General features: G+C 37.0%; 1 protein-coding gene across 5 annotated transcripts in view; it reads right to left on the bottom strand.

Annotated features, from left to right (window-relative positions):
* CNTNAP2 (contactin associated protein 2) overlaps positions 1 to 20,010 on the bottom strand; it is a 1,168,055-nt gene that overhangs the window by 856,506 nt on the left and 291,539 nt on the right. The window contains exon 1 of one of the 5 annotated variants that reach the window (XM_083826993.1): positions 9,753 to 11,649. The exons of 3 other annotated variants lie outside the window; for them this stretch is intronic. The gene's annotated coding sequence lies outside the window, so the exon portion shown is untranslated. Of the gene's footprint in view, positions 1 to 5,707; positions 5,850 to 9,752; positions 11,650 to 20,010 lie in introns of those variants that run through there. One more of the 5 variants, XM_083826992.1, reaches the window with a different exon arrangement.

The raw sequence follows: 20,010 nt of genomic DNA, 5'->3' as shown, positions 1-20,010 counted from the left end.
TCATATTTTAGGCAGATTTGAAGAATTGTTCTTTGCATGTTTGCGCTCATGTCCTAGTCACACTTAGAGAATAGAAGTGCCAGGGTTTCTCTGTTCTAGATTTCAACTGATGCTGAAAACAAAACAAAACAACCACAATGTAGATTCCACAAGGAGATGAGCTTGATTCAATTGTTTGTTGAAAACATGGGGGGTGGAGGTGTGGGGGTAGGAACTGTGGACTATGCATTCAAGGTGAAATATTTTAGAAGTGACTCGTTAACTGTAATCACAAACTATATTATTTATCACATTTTTTTCCCAAAAATTATGTCTGTGACTGCTACACTGAGAATACTATTTTCTAGTATATTGTTTAAGCAGATAATTTTTCTGAGATTGCAGGTTTTGGAGAGCAGTGTCTGAACTCTTGTTTAGAGGTAGTTCTGGTGAGTTTCCAGGTATACACACAACAGCAGCCTGAATTAATATTCTTTCACTGCCTTAAGACTCCACAGCACAGGATGTCTGCACTCTGACTCCTAATGATATAGCAGACCCTTACATGGGGATATGTTCATTGTAACAGAAGAAATATTTATCTCTTTATTCTGAGAAAGAAGTCTTCAGTGGTAATCGAGCAAGCAGTCCCATCCAGGTGCATGATTGAGAATTTCAGATCAAAAACGTGCCTAGATTGGCTTTCTGAAACTCAGATCCAAATCAATATTTTTCAATTTCCTACTACAAAGACTAGTGTGCTGTCATTTTGGTAACCATCACCGAGAATGTTTTTGTTTGTGGATTTTAAGACTTTGAAAAGATTCCTGGACAGAGACCAAAATCCCTCACTCCCCCAGTCCCCCAAAAATTCAGTGCTAGCTGTAGACAACTATAGTACTTACTTGTCAGTCAAGAACATACACAAACTATTTTTATTCAAACACATAATAAATATGGGAAAAATATGATTTTTAATGTCATTTAACCTTTTATCTCTCCTGCTGCAAAGTAACCTATCTCATTTTCTTTTTCTTCTTAAAAGCAAGCCATCTAAACTTGAAATTTGTTCAGCAGTTAATCTAATTAGTTTCATTTTTTAAGTGTCTAAAATTCCTTGTGTTCTGAAGCCTTTAAATTAATATTTTTTTAATAAATTAATACCAAGCAAAGGCTTTGTTTACCTTCTGGATTACAGCCTCTAGCATGTCTCTACACTGCCTTTGTCACTGCAAGTGAAGTCAAAGTTGATGCCTTTTCTTTTCTTGGGAATTAAGCTCCTTTATAGCCAGTTTGCACTCATTTGAGAGGCATTACAAGTTAACACTAGGTGGGAATGTTTCATATGTAACTAAATTCATTACCATTTATCTCTGTAAAAGTAAAGTTGTTAAGTGGTGCTCTTTTTCTTCTTGCTGTACATGAAGGGTGAAAGATTTTTTTCCCTCCTGCTAATCCTTTCTATAATTTATTTAAAATTGTGAAGGATTGAAGAGTGCCTAGTTTTAATTAGATGTGCATTTACAGATTTCCTGAGTATTGTGTTTATACTTTTATACTATTGGAAAACTGATGGGATATCTGCAAACCATCTGCTCCAAAGAAGCAAATAACTACTGGGCAATAGTATGACAGTTTGTATGTGGTTCATTCATTAATCAGTAGAGAAGTAGCACCAATACTGTCTGTGATACTTATTAATTAGAAATAGAATCAATCATTAAAAATAATTTGTACCATAAAACAAACAAGCAAAACAATGGTCCCTCTTTAATTCTATTTCTCCTATTGTACAGAATGTTTCTCTTCAAAAAAAATCCCACATTGGTCTCACAGAAAAACCTCCTATCTAGTCTTCCCAGTTTTTAGAAATATTTATGCCAATGTTTTACAATTGTGAAAGATAGCAAGTCAGATCTTGAGATGATATAAACTGGTCTCAAATTAAAATTCAAATAAATTAGATTCTGTGTTTTCCAGAACAAGGGCAACCGTATGCTGGTAAAGTGCATTGCATAGCAGAATCTCTTTCGGAGCCCTTGCAGGCTTTAAGAATTATCAATTAAACCAAACCAAACCAACAAAACAACAAAAAAAAATAAACACCAACAAACCACCCCCCCAAACAAACCTACAATAAAGTCCTCTGTCTTCAGCAAAGTTCTGACTACTTGCAGAAACTGAACAGCTCTCGGTGTTTAACTCCAGTAGAACAGGAAAATTTTGGTCAATAATGGTAAGGTCCTTCCTTCCTTCCTTTCTTCCTCCCTTCCTTCCTCCCTCCCTCCCTCCCTTCCATCTAGATTTAGGAACACAGAACAGATGTGGTTATGATACATCTGTAATGAACAGGACACAGATACTCTCTCATCGGATGGCCAATATGACAGAAAATACTTATATTCAAGAATCGTATCTTCTATCATGAGAATAAGCTAAAGTAACTGGTTGTATGCTTAAGGTATCATGTATATGAAGTTATGATATATATGTTCTTAGGATGTACACCATTAATGAATTGTATATAATCATATTTTTCAAGAGAAACACATGGAAAACTCTGGGTGGCTGCAAAGCTAGGACTGACACAAGAGGTACACAGCAAAATTTTGAAGTTGCATGTAATATACCGAATATTTCCTAAGAAAATATGAAAGACTCATTGGCTTTTAGAATTGCTTTCTCTTGCCTGTGGAAAACAACAGATAACTTTTTGTTGTGCTCTTTTTATCATTCACCTAAATTACATTTTGCTGGAGAGGAGAGGGGAGGGGAGGGGAGGGGAGGGGAGGGGAGGGGAGGGGAGGGGAACAACATAGCAAAGATTACATGCTGGCTTATACGTACACAATCAGAACACAGGGAAGACAAAAAATATTAACTGCAATGCCTTTTATAAATACCATTTTAAATATGATGAGAGAGAATCACTAAATGAAGTAAAACTGTACTCCAGATACGACCCACTTTGAAAATTACTAGGGATTAGATAGACTGTAGATAACAGTACCTATCTTTGTTGAAAGACAAAGTCTTGCGTGAAAGACAAGTCTTGCATGAAAGAAAATTCTGTCTCAGGTCTCAAATGATCTTGCAACTTCTGTTCAAGACTAGGTTCTGAATCTGTAAGCTACATCACCAGCTTCACCAGCTAGCAGTAGCTAGCATGAACATCTAAGTAAAATGTCACAAAATTAGACATAATAGTCAACAACTAAAAGACTCCTCTATTTCACATTAAAAGGTCAAAAATAACACTTTGAAGCACCAAGCTCTCGGCCTGTACTCCATTGCTGCACATTGGGAGAGAATTACACATGGAACTCATCAACATCCTTGTTTCTGTGATACGGACATGGTTTCATGAAGTGGAAGGGAAATAGTGTACTTCATTTAGACATCTGGAGGAAACAAGCATTGGGTTTACAGGCCTTTAGGTGCAGAAACTTAAGGGGACTTCAAGCAGAGTGAGAAGATCATAGCAAGAACTACTGAACAGGATCAGTTTGAAACTTCTGTAGAGTGCTGTACAAAAACTACAAAAACACTGAAAAATTGAGAGCGGAAAGCACAATGCAACTGCAATGCCAGATTTGATTAACCTTGAGCCATAAGGGGGAAATATATATATATATATATATATATATATAATGCTTCTACATAGGATGAAAAATTGAAGAATAACAAAAGGCACAATTATGGTTTCTAATGACAATCACATTACGGAGAAGCCATCTCACTCTGTAAAATGAATTTCGCATATTCCTATCCCCCATATTATAACCTGTTTTTTATGACCAGGCAGAAAGATCTCATGCATATTGCACACACAAACACATAGACTCTCAGTAAAATATTCCAAGTAAATCAGACGTGACCTTGCTGTCATTTAAAAATACTGACAAATACAACACACATTTACATTCCTGGCCTTGACTATCAAGATTATCCTTATAACTCATTCTTCCTCTGGCAGAAAGTATCTCCTGATATCCCTTCTTCAAGACAGACTTTCTCATTCTAGTTCTTTAAAGTCAAATTGATAATTGTGCATTTAGACTTTAATTGTTTAGAATACTTCTAAATTCATGGATAAGTTTTGTGTTAGCTGTAGAAATCTATTATTTATTAGCACAAAACAGACTGTGTATAGAGCTGAAGGTTAAAGATGATCAGTACAAACAAGAAAACATAAAAGGAGCAACAGTTAAATCAGGGCAACAGACAACATTAATATTTATGAGAACTACAGTGCCAAAAGGTGATTATTTTCTTTTATTTAATTAAAGGAGCAGGGGAAAAAAAAAAAAAAGGAAACAAAAAAAAGAAACATAATGGACATAAATTGTGAAGAGTTCAGGAAGCCTGAAGTATAGTTTCTCATGAGAGTTTATTAAAGTTACAGGCGTTTCATCTGGAAAGAAACACTCTGCAATGAGCACAAAATTGATATACACAAGAGGAAAAATATGTTAAGATTTGTATATCATCTTATGAGTGACAAGTACCAATACCCAGAGAAGGAAAACACTGGAAGCTAATGCACTATGTCCTAAAATGGTCTAAAGAAACTCATAAGCACAATGAAGACATTCAAATTTAATAAATATAAAAATAAATATCAATTTTGGAGAAAGTGCAATTATCACAAAGCAGAATTACTGTGCAGCAGGGGTATCTAGATTGAAGATCTGGGCAAATTATTTTGGAGATGAAAATCATTGTGCATAACAGACATATTATATGCTCGCAAACTAATACCATAAAGTGAAAGTTAATATATCATCATATAATGCTTGCTAGCAAAACAGAGATAAGACGAGAAAATACTGGGTAACAAAATAAATGCTTCTCATCACATAATGCTCTAATAAATACACGGACAGAACTGTGTAAAAGACAAAAAAAAAAAAAAACAAACAAAAAAGAGCTCTTCTTGCAGAAAACACGAAAATACTATATATCTTTTAAGAATGTGTTTTCTCGGCATTTTTAATCTAAACAACAAAAAAAAAAAGCTGGGAAAACCACTTAAAATTTTCAGCGTTTATCCCAACATAGCTTCTGAACTTTCGGTGAATTACCCATTCTTTGAAGGGAAATACTGTCTGAAAGACTTCAAAACAACCTACTACAAATTGAGATGTTTCTGAAACTATAGGCCAGGAAACCAACGGGGCATGAGCTGGGGACCTCTATTACCACCAGTCCAAGATTTACTCCCTAAACTAAAGAAATCTGGGGAAGAGTTGCAACCTGGAACTAGGACTTAATATGTGAATCGGAACAGAGAATCTGCCTCTGTTGCCCATGCCTTTATTTAGAGCTTTATGATGAATACAAAGCATCAAGGACTGGTCTGACACAGGAAAGCAAATGGGCACTTGCCCTTGTTTTGCTCTTCAACAAAATTGAAAAGCAGATCAGCTTAATAGGGAAGTGACATTTTATCTAGCCAGTGTTTAGGCTGAACAGCATGAATTCGGATATAGCCTCATTTTGTTATGTTTAAATATAATTAATCTATTACAGTTAAATAGTGTATATAAATTAATATTCATTATATTAATCTAACTCAAAAATGAAATTACTATGCAATAATTTTCTGAATAAAGCACCGTTACATAAAATCTGTAACATATCCAAGAGATTTATATTAAACAAAACCCATTGCAGGGTGAGGAAGTAAACTGAAGTCAACAATTCTTTCTAAACACTTATTTCTTACCATGTAATGTAGTGGGTTTATGTGGCAAGGTTTTGCTAGCTGGGCAGCCTCTGTAAGAAGAATCCAGCTGCTGCCCCACGTTAGATAAGGGCCAGTTCCAGCCAGCTCCAAAAAGACCCGCCGCTGCCCAAAGCTGAGCCAATGAGTGATGTTTGAGCCTCTGTGAAGCAGATTTAAGTAAAGAAAAAAAATAATAACAATAAAAAAATGCTGCACAACGGCAGCTGAGAGCGAGGAGTGAGCACCACCCCTGCAGCCTCTCAGGTCAGTGCAGCAGGAGGGCAGGAGGTGCTCCAGGCACGCAGCACAAGTTCCTCTTCAGCCTATAGAGAGGCCCCTGGTGGAGCAGGCTGTCCCCCTGCAGCCCATGGGTCCCACACGGAGCAGATCTCCACGCTGCAGCCCGTGGAGGAGCCCCCGGTGGAGCAGGTGGATGTGGCCTGGAGGAGGCTGCGGCCCATGGAGAGCCCCCGCAGGAGCAGGCCCCGGGCCGGAGCTGCAGCCCGTGGAGAGGAGCCCACGCAGGAGCAGGGGGTCTGGGGGGAGCTGCCGCCCGTGGGGGACCCGTGCTGGAGCAGTTTGCTCCTGGGGGATGGACCCCGAGGTATGGAGCCATGTGGGAGCAGTTCTTGAAGAGCTGCTGCCTGTGGGCAGCCCCCGCAGGCTCAGTTCGGAATGACAGCATCCCGTGGGAGGGACCCCACCTGGAGCAGGGGCAGAGAGTGACCGTGAAGGAACAGCGGAAATGAAGCATCTGGGACTGACTGCAGCCCCCAGTTCCCTGTGCTGCCTAGGGGGAGGATGTAGAAGGGGTTGAATGGCAGAGGAAGGTGTTTTTAAGTTTGCTTTTAGATTCTCTTCTTTCTTGTCTGTTAGGAATATGCAAAATTATATGAATCTCACTATGAGGAATCTGTTTTGCCTGTGACAGTAGTTGGTAAGTGATCACCCTGCCCTTATCTCAACCTTTAAGCCCTTTTTCATAGTATTTTCTCCCCCTTTCCCTTTTTAACAAGAGGAAGTGAGAGAGCAGTTGTGGTGGAGCTTGGCTGCCCACCTGAGTAAAACCACCACATGTAAAAACATTTTTAAATGCCTTGCAGTGACTCCAGAGACAAGGGAGGAGGGAAAAGATATCAATATTTGAGTGTTCATGTGTTTATAGGTGCATGTAGGATTTGATTATATGTTAACTGCATTCATGGAAGTTTCTTTAGACTAAACTAAAAAAATAAAAACACATGCACAAGATAAAAATAGTAGCTAGGTTGCAGAATATAACTCAACAGCAGAAGATACTTACTTATAAGAATTATTATAAAACTTGGACAATTCTTAAATGGGATGCCCTTTTTCTTCTGGTAAAGTATTTGGGAGGTGGGGAAGTAATGGGGGGGGGGGGGAGGAACAGTTTTTCCCTAAAAAGAGTAAATTTAATAGGGGGAGGGATTAAAAAAAAAAAAGTAAAAGGAGAGAGAAATTACACCAAGGCTCAGCACGATAAAGGATTAAAAACCACTGAAACTGCTCATATGCAACCCACTAGACTTGGTTTTAGTCCATTTCTTTTCAGTGGACTGCAAGGAGAAGAAACCAAACCACCCACCCACCCACCCACCCAACAAACCAACCAAACAAACAAAAAAAAACAAATACGAGGAGTGGGGAATTGAGGGCAATTATGGGAGTGTTTTTGAGATTGCTTGTTGAAAGTCTGACAGTATTGTTTTAGAGCAAAACAATAAAATGTGCTTCCCTTAAAAGCTTTCCAAGCCTGACTGCACTTTAGAGGATTTGAAAGAGAAGAGTTACTGAAGTGCTATTTTCATTTTTATTTCTGGCAGTCCAAGAGTTACAGAAGTTCTCTTTGAAGGTATTATATTTGCCACAAGACAGAAAAATTGCTTTTTACAAACCTATGTTGAGGTTCCAGATAGCAGTTTCTGAAAGAGCAATGTATATCACTTCTAGTACCACTTCTAGGAGTTTTCAAGTCTCTGCCAGTTACCTTCCCCTGCTAACAGACCTACAAAAGAGCTAGGCTCCAGCTTAGCCTTGCATACAGTTCTTTATTTTATGATGTTCCTGGTCTCCTTTTTCCAAGAGCTAGGATTTTCTTTATAGATTTGCAAGCCACCAAATGCAACTTAAAAAGAATTAATCTCACAACAGCTTCTCATGTAGACGTCCTGGGGACTATAAAATAATCTAAGGGTATGTAATTGACAAACTTTTTTTTTTTTTTTTAAATGGCAGCAGAAAAACTATGTAATCCACCATTTTAATCTTTTAATGTCATGTCACAAGAGGGCATCCATTCACCTTATGTGAATAAATACTGACCAATATATTATTTCTTATTCAAATTTCTTGCTGAAAGGGGAGCAGTTGTATGACCTATGCCTAAACAAATGAAATGCTTTAGAAGGAATTTCATCTATAAACAATTAAAAATATTTTCAATGATGTAAATGTTTCTCCTTATGTTCCAGAATCAGAATCTAAGCATTAAAGCTGCAGTATTTTAAAATAAAACTAAGCTCTTTAACCATGCTAAGTTTAACAATGAGAGCTGGTGGGTTTTTGGTCTGTATCCCTCACCTCTCCCCCCTCCCTTTCCCTTCACTTCATAGCAAGTGTTATAACAGATAAATGGATTATCTTTTGCTTATGAAAAATGATTTTTTTTTAATGTAACATTTTAAAAACTCCCTAGCAATATTATTTGAATTGAAAAAGATTTTTCAGCATTTTTCTTGCAAAGTTAATGTCATTCTCTCACACCAGCATGGCCAAAAGAACAATTTCCTTATTTGAAATTACAGTAGTTCATGCTTTTTATTCCACAAGTCTGTATGTTGAAGCTATCAAATCTCATTCCTTATCTTCCAAGTTCACATATTCAGTTAGAGGAATTTTCAATTTGTTTGACTCTAAGAGAAAGCACAGAATATTTAGAGTGCCTTCCTTTTCTAATGTCCTTTTCCAGCTCTGAAGTTATTATCCCCTCAAAAATGGATACCTTTCCATTACAGTTATTCAAAGTTCTGTTCCAGAAGCCCCATTGCACTAAAGTTCTAAATAAAAGTAATTTCTATTTATAGTGTCCTACATCCACTGCACAACTGGAAAAATAAAATCTGTGACACCTTTCCATTTATATGAATCTAAATTCTATATATAGCAACATGAAACCAAAATTCATGTTATCATGGCTCCTTCCCCCCCCCCCAAAAAAAATAGAACACACAAATCAAAAAAAAAAAAATCCTATATCATATAATTCACCTTATTCTAATTCAGAATCCCACTGTTCAGATTGGAAAACTGATACAGAATTTCCTACCTTTAACTGCCCAGGTTTTCTTATTTCCAAGACAAATTCAAGCACAGTATACAGTCATAGCTTTCATAGCCCTCTTTTTGAGGAGGGAAGCAGCATGGTGGAGCTTAGCTAGCCACCAGTGTGAAACCACCATAGTGCTAATCTAGTTATTCCAGGAGGCTAGTTGAATTCATTCTTCATTATTATACAGGACTGTTTCAAGGCTTAAGTTTAGGCCTTGGTGTTTCCATTTTATGCTTTTGTTGTTAGTTGGATGGACAAGAGGAATTTAAACAAACTTAAAAGAAACAGAACTAGATCCACATCAGGACTGAAGTTAGAAAAAAAAGGACTAATAGAACAGTGTTACCTTTTTGAAAATACTGATAGAAGTGTGTTACCTATTAGAAAGTATTAGAACCAAATAAAATATTTTACATAATTATTGCAAAAAAGATTTTTTTGTTCTTCTCATGTTGTTTTCTTTTTCTCCAGATCCTTAATCCTCTCATTCTATCTTTGCAATATATTTGCTACAGTAACTATGGTAATGAACACATTTTATGAAGTCACTGAGGCAGATCTTGAATTTGATAAAGGCCACCACCACCATTAGATCTCAGCCTGTATCTTTTCTCATTAGACATATTGTCCCAGATATGAGAGCTGGAGGGAGGGGTTCTTACTGTTGCATAGTAGTTGAAATTGAAGGGTACTCACCACAGTGAATCGTCTGATAAATGAGAATGGAAAACTGGTAATGACAGACATGGAGAAGGCTGAGGTACTCAACAATTTCTTTGCCTCAGTCTTCACTGCCAGTCAGGCATGTCTCTTGATTTCCTGAATGTCTCAGCAAGGGCTGCAAGAGCAAAGTCCCTCCCACTCTAAGTGAAGAGCAGGTTCGAGACCACCTGATGAAAATAAACAGGTACAAGGCTATGGGATCTGATGACATGCATCCCAGGGTTCGAAGGGAACTGGCTGATGGAGTTGCCAAGCCTCTCTCCAACATATTTGAAAAGTCCTGGCAGTCAGTCAAAGTCCTTGGTGACTGGAAAAAGGGAAACATCACTCTCAATTTTAAAAAGGAGGATGCAGGGAACTACAGACCAGTGAGCCTCACCTCTATCCCTGGGAAGATCATGGAAAAGATGTGGAAGCAGTGTCAAGGTTCATGCAAGACAAGTGATCCAAGTCACCCAGCATGGCTTCACCAAGGGCAAATCATGCCTTACTAATCTGGCGGGTTTCTATAATGGAATGACTGCATCAGTTGACAAGGAAAGACCAACCAGTGGCATCTACCTGGACTTTTCTGCAAGGACTTTGACATAGTCCTACATGACACCCTTATCTCTAAATTGAAAAGAGATGGATTTGAAGGGCGGACCATTTAGTGTATAAGGAATTGGCTTGAAGGTTGCACCCAGAGAACTGAAGGTTGCACTTGTTTCCTTTATTTCTCGTATCCTTCTTCTCATAACCTTTTTACAGATACAATTGATTGCTGCCTGACAAGCTGCAGACTGGAAGGACTGCAACAACGCATTTCTGCTTTTCAGTTGTATGGGAAAGAACAGATCACGCATTCTACCCCTTGCCCAGAAAAACCTTAGGCCACCACTGCCACCCAAGCAGCCTCTCTTAGCATTAGGGATGCAGGAAGAACAAACAACTGAGGGATTACTTACACATATTATACTTGTATAGGCATTGGATTAGGGACTGAAATATTTAAAGACTCACATTAGACTGGTCCAAATTCATACCACAGAGTAGGTTGTAATAAAGATGTTAATACCATTTCTACCTTCAAGTAAATTAGTAACATTCCCTCAAAAATACTGATCAGGAATATTAGATTTTCACTTTCATTTCCGTTCTCAGAATAAGAGGCTTCAGAGCTCCTCTTCAGGAGGCACAGGAGTATGCACTCCCAACACCATGCCAGGAAAAAATTATTAACTTTCAGCCACCCTAGTTTCAAGCTCAAAGTACGCAAGATCCTCCTGCTAGCCAATCTTCTGGCTACAACACAGGATATCACCATCAGATTTATTATTATTATTTTTTTTTCCTGCACAAAGGAATTCAAGGACATACTCTTTCCTCTTCCTAAACTCCCTCTGTATTTTTACCACCCTGCTAATGTGAAGGCTATATCCTCTCCAGGTGTGCCTGTCGGCAATCATCGTGCTAGTGGGAGCAATGATGAAAGCCAGCTGTGCACACTGGCTCTGAGACCTCCTTTGCCTTTGCAGGGGCTATACCGCTTCCTCTCTTGGTAACTGAAAGTAGTCTAGAAGACAAAAATGTATAACTTATGCTGAGGACTACATGAAATGGAAGGAACATAGAAATTCAGAAATTAAGACTTTGTATGTGTTACCATGAAATACAAATGGAAAAACTGTTCCACGCTTATTTCTCTGTATCTTCAGAGTGGCTATTTACCTAAGAGCTATACCTGGTTTCTCAGAGATTAAGCTCTCCTCAGCTCCAATGAACTGCAGTTATTGCAATATTCAGAAACAAAGCAAGAAACGTAAGTTTCATTTACTGGTTTTCCAAGTCTCTTGCAAAATAAATAAATAAATAAATAAATAAAATTTGTTCTTGTTTCAGCCAGGATAGAGTTATTTTCTTCTTTGTAGAGTTATTTTCTTCTTCTTTTACATTCTTTGAATGTATTTTCATCTTTGTAGATGCTATGGTGCTGCGTTTTGGATTTAAGAATAATAACACGGTGATGTGTTATTCAGCTTCAGAGCTGAGCAGTGCTTACAGAGAATCATGGACTTTTTAGCTTCTTGCTGCCCTGCCAGCAAGGAGGCTGGAGGTGTGCAAGAAGTTGGGAGGCAAGAGAACCCTGACAGCTGACCCAAACTGGCCAAAGGGATAGTCCATACTGTAGGACATCATGATGAACAATCAAACTGGGGGGCCACTGCACTGGGAGGGCCTGGGCATTGGACAGTGGGTGGTAAGCAATTGCTTTGTGCATCTTTTGCTTTGTATATTTTTTATCATTTTTATTATTATTTTCCCTTTGCTTTCTGTCCTATTAAACTGTGTCTGTGTCAACCCACGTGTTTTTACACTTTTTTTTCACCCTGATTCTCTTCCCACATCCCACTGTGGTGGTGAGCAAATGGCTAGTTGCCTGCTGGGTTAAACCACAACAAAAACTACGGTATAAATTTCATTTTTCTGTGTCTCCTACTAAGGAAAGAACAAAACAAATCTGTTTCTTCCCAGTTCCTGTCAGAATACATGCAATAAAATTATTATTTTACAGCACTCAGTTAAAAATCAGGATGAATGATGTCTTCTCTCATCTGCTCAGAATTAACTCATTTTCTTCCAGTCTGATTCCCTCCATACAAAAGGCCAGCATCAGTTTCAAATTTTAATGCAACTACACTGTGTTGCAATGTATTTAATTATTTAGTGCTGCTATGAGTATTTTCATCTTTGCGGGAAGGCCAAAGAAAAGAGGATTTCTTCTTTTGTCTCACAGATGAATACAGTCAACATTTCAATTATTTTAACAGTTTCAAAAAAAAAAAAAAGATCAGCTATCACTGCAAAGTTTTTCCACATAATACAAGATTTACTCAAGACTATTAGCTTTTTGTATCACATTGATATTTGTTAAAATTAAAATTGTTAAAAAATAACAACAACAACAAAAAGTTAAATGCTTGATGGCCTCTCAAGAATATTTGATTCAAAAAGGTCATATGGAAAAGAGAAGGAACACAAGGGAATCATTCTTTTTTTTTTTTTTTAAACCCCAGAAACAACTACAACAAAACACTGTAAGTCAGACTCCAGAACACTTGTGTCACATTTCAGTAAAGAGTGATGTTACAGTCTATTCCCAGTGCATCTGCAATCAGGTTTGTAAGTACCATATCTAGACTGTAGCTGGCATGCAGCATATATGCAGATAATAGCACGAGCCGTATTTGTAGTTAATGATGTAAATACATGATGGTCAAGAATAATGGTCTGTGTTTTGCCTCATGCTGACAAAAAAAAAAAAGCCATACAGTAGTTATCCTTGATGTTTACTGAAAAGTTTGTCTCTTACTGGTTCTTTAATTTACAACATTGGAAAGATATTTTTAAAAATATTTAAGTATGTGTCTAAGTGTTCTTGGAAAAAAAAATAAAAGCAAAGATTGATTCCACAATTCTGAAGTCATGTTCTTTAATCTGTGTAAATAAGGATGTTAGACCACTTTTATTACCCTTAGTGGAATTTTTTGGTATTCGGTTTTGGAATCCAGTTAATCAAGGACAAAGCCTAGGTTACACATCTTGCTATAAAGTGCCTAAGATAGAGAGGGAACTGAAGAACACATACACTGAAGTATGACCATACTTTGACCCGGAGACAACAAGGCTATTCATGTGTTTTAAAGTTCATAACATGAGTGATCTTAGTCATTCATTTCTAAAATCAGAATAAAAAATTGTAAATGACTACACGAATTTTTTTCTAGAATGTAGAAACTGCCCAAAAGACTTCAGTGTAGAATTCAAAGAACCCTTCCAGTTTAAGAGAAGACTAGGTTTGAAAATGCAGTTTGTGAAATGCATATATGATTAAAATGCGAAAATCTTTTAATTTGGGATACAGGATATTCTTTATTACCCGGGAGCAACCAGTGAAATGGAATTCATTATTAAAATAGTGACAGATCTAGGTCACAAATGCAGAGGAGACATAGTTATTTAAGAGGACACAGGAACTCACTTAACCATATTTCAATTAGAAGGAATTGTTAAAACTGTCTCTTGGTGCTCTGAATTGCTTTAGGGCTTTCAGAAAAACTTGCTGCTGCCTGGGGCAGCTTGGAGGCACTTTACAACTCAGGGCACTAAAATAACTGCCCATGTAGATCCTTCCTAGGGCAGCTGTTCCACTGGCTAAAAACAGTGTAATGCAAAGGGAAAGAGAATGAAGATAAAAGTTTATTAAGTTTTGTTTAGAGACTTTTCTGAGTACAATGAAGAGTAAGCATCCAATATTCTGAATGACAGAACAGTAATTGCCAAAACCACTTACTATCAAATAATGGAAAAGTTGATGTCCACAGTGCTCTGTCCTAGGAACTGTAATTTCGGGACAAAATTCAAAGCCTCTGACACTTCCATTTCATTGACTGTGGCCTGCACGAGCATGTTAAGTGGAAGAAGGAAGACCCAGAGAGCTGCAGTCTGGTCAGCCTCACCTTAAGCTGTGGGAAGATGATGGAGGAAATCCTCCCAGAAAATATTTCCTAACACATGAAGGACAAGAAAGTGATTGGGAGAGGTCAACATGGGTTTACAAAGAAGAAATCAGGCTTAACCAACCTGATATAGACTTCTCCAGAGAAGTGACTAGCTTGATAAATGATGGGAGAGCAGTGGATATTGTTTACCTCAGATTTATTAAAGCCTTTGACACTGTCTCCCACTATATCCCCTTTTAGAGAAGTTCACAAAGAACAGGATTGATAAATTTGTTCTTTGTGAGTAAGGTGATTGAAAACTGGCTGAATGGCTGGGCTCAGAGGGTGGCGATCAGTGGCACAAAGTCCTCTGGATGCCAGTCAGTAGTGATATGCCCCAGTGATTAATACTGGGGCTAGTAGTTTAACATCTTCATTAATGACTTGGGTAATGAGATAGAGGCACCCTCAGCAAGTTTGCAGATCATACAAAACTGATAGGAATGGCTGATGCACCAGAAAGTTGTGCTGACACCCAAGGGAACCTCAGCAGAATGGAGAAATGGGCTGGCTGGAATTTCATGGAGTTCAACAAGGAAAAATGCTAAGTCTCTCTGAAAAAAAAAAAAAAAAAAAGCTACAGATACAGAAAACCAAAAGTAAATACATAAATTTTAATTAATAAAAATATATATATATAAGGGTATAATAATCATGGAAGAATGACTCAATTTAATCCATTTTTTCTGTTGCAAACATGACAACCAGAATCTTCTCAGTTCAATTCAGTGTTTCAGAAAAACTGAAAATAACAATATTGATACTTCCTATGTCAAATCATTTCACTGTTATTTTTCCTGTTAATGAAAGCGCATACACACACACACAAAAAAAGAAACAACAACAAAAAAACAACAGACAAACAAACAAGCAAACAAAAACCACACATTTTTTTTTTCTGAGTTTATCAGATACTACAGCATCCTCTCATTTCAGTGTAATAGTACAGACCAGGGATACTACACACATTCATCAAAGTAAACACAGGTGACCTAAGTATGTAAGGCCATCTGGCTGCTGCAAGTTTCTACCCTGCTGTGGTCAAGACAGCCACCTGACAGTAAATCTTTAGCACATTACTTATTCCCAGTATTGACAAGACATTTCCTGCTGAGACTAGCTAAATGTTTGTATATTAGTACACTGTCCCTTATCATTGCTACCAGATTTCTAGGTCTCTTACATGTGTAAAGGAAAACATTGCAGACTGAGTGAATGGGGAGACTCCGATGATACACAACAGAGGCAGAAAAGTTTCTATTCTCAAAAAATGAGAACGAGAAGTCAACATGTTTTCTACCAGATTGTGAATATGAGTCATGAAAACAATTTATTCAGCTAGATCTGGGCAAAATTTCTTTCCGATTTTTGAGATTTCTTCAGGAGCACTGCATGTCTTGAAAGCACTCTTACTTCCTCTGCTCACACTAAGAAAAGCTGATGACTTTTATGAGTCTTGAAGGTTATCTTGGATTTCTGATGTAGTTTTTAGTTAAGGTTTTGGACATTATCAGCACTATTGTTAAGGGACACTATGAATTGAAATAGAATCTATAAAATCTTCTCCAATTCTACACTTACCATCCTCTGGGTGACACCTGACAGTTCACAAAACTGCTCACAAAAGACCCTGCTAAAAACCCAGTGGACAAAACTGGCAAAACAAAAACAAACAAACAAACAAAACCCACAAACAAATCACGCACAGAGAAAAGCATGAATTGGCAAAAAGTTCCAGAAAAAAAAAAAAGGGCAAAATTGTAATGTAGGATATTGTACAGTTAGAAGATAGTTTGAAAAGGAAGAGACATTAAATACACTTATGTAGTTAATTTGGTGCCTTCCTTTCTATGATTTATATTTATCTTTGTGGTTCTCCTCATGGCAAATATAGTTTATGTTTGACAATAACCTGAATATGGGACAACTTTTCAACTTTTTCTTTTACGTCAATACTTCATCAGCATTGTTGAATCTGCTACTGTGTAAAACTCAAAGCATTCATTTATTTCATTCAGATAAGCATCCAGAGCTTCAGTGAGGTTCCTATCTGATTTCTAGACTGCCAGCTTACAGCAAGAACTAGATTCTTGTCAACCTGCACGTACTGATGGAATTTTTTTTTATGAATAAAACAAAAACAGAACAGTGGTGACCTTCAACATTTTATGTCAACATTAGTCTCCCAATTGCACTTAATAGAAAAAGATCAAGCTTCTAACCACAGCTGTTGTGCTGAGAAGATGACTCCTTAGCTCTAGGCTTTGCTGCAGGGAATGTAAATGTTTGGCCATTGTTACACCACAATTGTTACACCACAAAGACAATCTGTCTCACTCACTCTAGTCAACTACTACTATTCTGTAGTAGTCAACCCACTACTATTCTGTAGTGACATACTGTACTAGTAATGCTTTTACTCATTCTGCAGTTTATCTACCAGAGCCAATAGCAAAGTTTAATTACCAAGGACGAATTGCACAGAGATTTAGAAGTATGCAAGGTATACAAGTTATAGTCTAGAAATCGACCAGAGAAAATATTACTGAGAGAAATTCAATTTCACTAAAATAGGTCAGGTATCAAAGGTGGTCATTTGAACAAGAAACCTGTCAAATATAACCAGTTACAGTGTTATTATTAGTTTTGAAGCACACATACCTACTATGCTGCTACATTTTCCTTCTATTCATTCACTTTTCAACTTTAATTCTGGTTCACTACAAGCACAGCTTCCTCAGGCATCAGATTCAGAGGCTGACACCGAGCATCTAAATTTTTTAGGTTGAACTAAAAGCACTGGAGTCACTAAGGCTCCTTAAGTCCATAGCTGTCTTCTACATACAAGTTTCCTTGCTCTCCCACCGATGTGATTTACACATTGTGATCTTCAAGATCTGACAGTAATGTGAAGTAGCAAACCTCTGCTAATACAAATCACCCTGGGAATATCAGTATTCTAAGTTTATTTTATGCTACATTGCCATCACTCAAACACTCCAATCTATTTACTCTTCAGAAATTTAAAGGAGCTAGTAACTGCTGAAACAAATGAATCTATGACACAATACCCTGTAAAACCATATTGGGTGGCAGTGCTGACAAACATTCTGATGATTCAAAACTGAGTTAAAATATGTATTTCTAACACAGCCAAATTTAAACCACCCCGTGAATCTTTCTCCAACTTAAATATATTTTATAATGTCTTCTGAGTATTTGTACCTCTTTTTTGTATCTCTTTTTATTATTATTATTATCATTTATTTATTTTTTGTGCCTCTGAACTATTTGTACCTCTGAAGCCAAGATTTTGATAACCTCTGTCAAATAAATTTCTGCTTGAGAGATAATTGAATCAGGGCTGTATTAAGGATAGGTACAATCATTGTTCTGAAAAAGCTAAGCAATACCAGAATAAGTAAAAGGTTTCAGAATACAATTTCCACTTATAACACTGTCATATTATTTGGAAAAGAGACCACTGTTTCTGCTGGGATCTGAAAACATTTATGTCCTTTTTCTTCCTAACTTCCCACTCAATAGCAGAATCAGATTGGTGGTCTCTAGTGAATTTTACCTGTGACAAAAGCTCAGAGGAAGCTGTGGAAGAGCTGATATTGTACTCTCTCCTTCTGACCTTAGCCAGTGAAGATAATGGGACTTCCTCATAAGACTTCCTCTCCTATCTCCTCTCCTGATGATTCCCATCACATCTATGCATATAGCGCCTCACCATTTTGCCGGAGAAAGGAAGTGACCCCAGAGAGAGAAGGCAATAAGGAAACGCGGCCTACTTCCTGCTGCTCCACCTCCCCGCTTCATCAGAGAGCAAATCCCATAGCACAGAAGTTAGGACTGTTCTCAGTGGTACTGCAACAATATTCTCCTCTGTTATTGAATACCATGTACATTTAGAATAACAATATGACCCTCATATCAAATTACTGCTCACCAGTGAGCCGCAGGATGCTGTTCTCATGAATCATTATTTATTAATTTTATAGCACAATATAAAAAGCCCTCAGCTTCCTTCCCTCACAAATCAATAGCATAAATATGCAGCCTTTATTGGCAGGAGCTGATCCCTATTGAATTCATGATCAGCATGAGCAACAGTTACAAACAATATTTTTTTTGTAATACCAATAAAGTCCCCAGCAGGAAGGATACAGAGGGCAAATATATACGTTCTGATAAAAGAACGTGTCATTAAAACATCATATGATATTACTTTAATTAATACATGCCTTATAATTTATTTTTAAAATGTGTATGCATAGTTCTCTTTGAGGTGGGTGTTATACAAACTAGAGAGCACAAAAGGCAGGGATGATGGCTGATTACACACAGAAAGAAAATATTGCATAACTGAACTCTGTATCATTGTAGTAGTGTTTTGGCATTTAAATTGAAGATACCATATTTCTGTTTCATTGTTAATGTACAGATTGTTTGGTGGTTTTACAAGCAACGCTTGGATTAAGTTAGTCATCTTTATAAGCAGGAGACATCAAAGCATAAGAGAATTGCAAAAGAACTAAAAGAAACATTTTAGTGAGAAGAAAAAGTAAACAAATACACCAACGAAATTAAAAATGACTTGACAACTAAGTTTCTCTTATCAAAAATGTTTTAATTTCTGTTGAAAGCTGAGCCTTCTAAGTACTTATATGCACCTGCAACCTACACATAAAAAAGCAAGGATTCAATAAAAAAATAATACAACCGTATTCCCCCGATGATTTAACTTTTCTTATTGTCGCTTTCATGTGCTCATGGTGGCCATTCCTCCCTACTGTCAGCCTTTTGTCTTGGTTGGTAATGTTTTTGATCTCTGTGCATAGGATTCCAAAGAGACTTTAAAATATAATTTCGACGTAACAACCCAATTTAAAATTCTGTCTGCTGCTTCTATAAAACCACCATTTTTGTGCACTTTACATTCTTAGTTGGAATTTGTTTACATCTTATTTTAGCTACAAATTTTCTCTGAAGCAAACTTCAGATGACGTTAAAGGAGATAAGCATTAAGTATTTCAACTAAAAACTTAATTTGTCATAAATCAAAATCTCTGCTTCCACTTCTTTGCTTTAGTGTCAAAGGTAGTTCTATCCATAAAAGAAATTCTCAAAAGACTTTAGAGAATGAGATATAAGTCCATATTGACACATTCAGCAAATCCCATTAATCAGAATTGGGCATTACTCATAGATACTCGTAGATGTCAACACCTTTGTAAGACTTTGCTAGCTGGGGACTTCCTAGTTTTCAATGTTGAGAAAATTATTAATACTTACTAGGTTTTGACCTATTCATTAAACATGGTGCAAGCTGAGGGTTTTTCTTCCAGTTGATGAGTTTATTTTCAGAAATATTTGATGAACTTAACAACTAGATAATTGATCAGCAGAACAGAAATATTTATCATCTCCAAACTCCTGACTCATCTCCAAAAGGAGAAAATATTTAGGGTTAGAATTTCTGTTCCTTACAAATATACACCAAAGAATTTTCCTAGGTATATTTGAACTATTAATTGTTCAAATTAAGTCACTTTTTATGACCTTTATTTGGATTGCATGACCACATTTCCAAGTACTACATTTCTCTAAGCTAATCTTCTCCTACAGAATGGAAAGTACCATCCCATCACCAGTCTAACAACAATTAGATTAATGCAATTAAA

This window comes from Anser anser (assembly GCF_964211835.1).
Source record: "Anser anser genome assembly, chromosome: 2".
Taxonomy (NCBI): domain Eukaryota; kingdom Metazoa; phylum Chordata; class Aves; order Anseriformes; family Anatidae; genus Anser; species Anser anser.
Note: the sequence above shows the minus strand (reverse complement) of the source record. Positions and strands in the feature narration are given on the sequence as shown.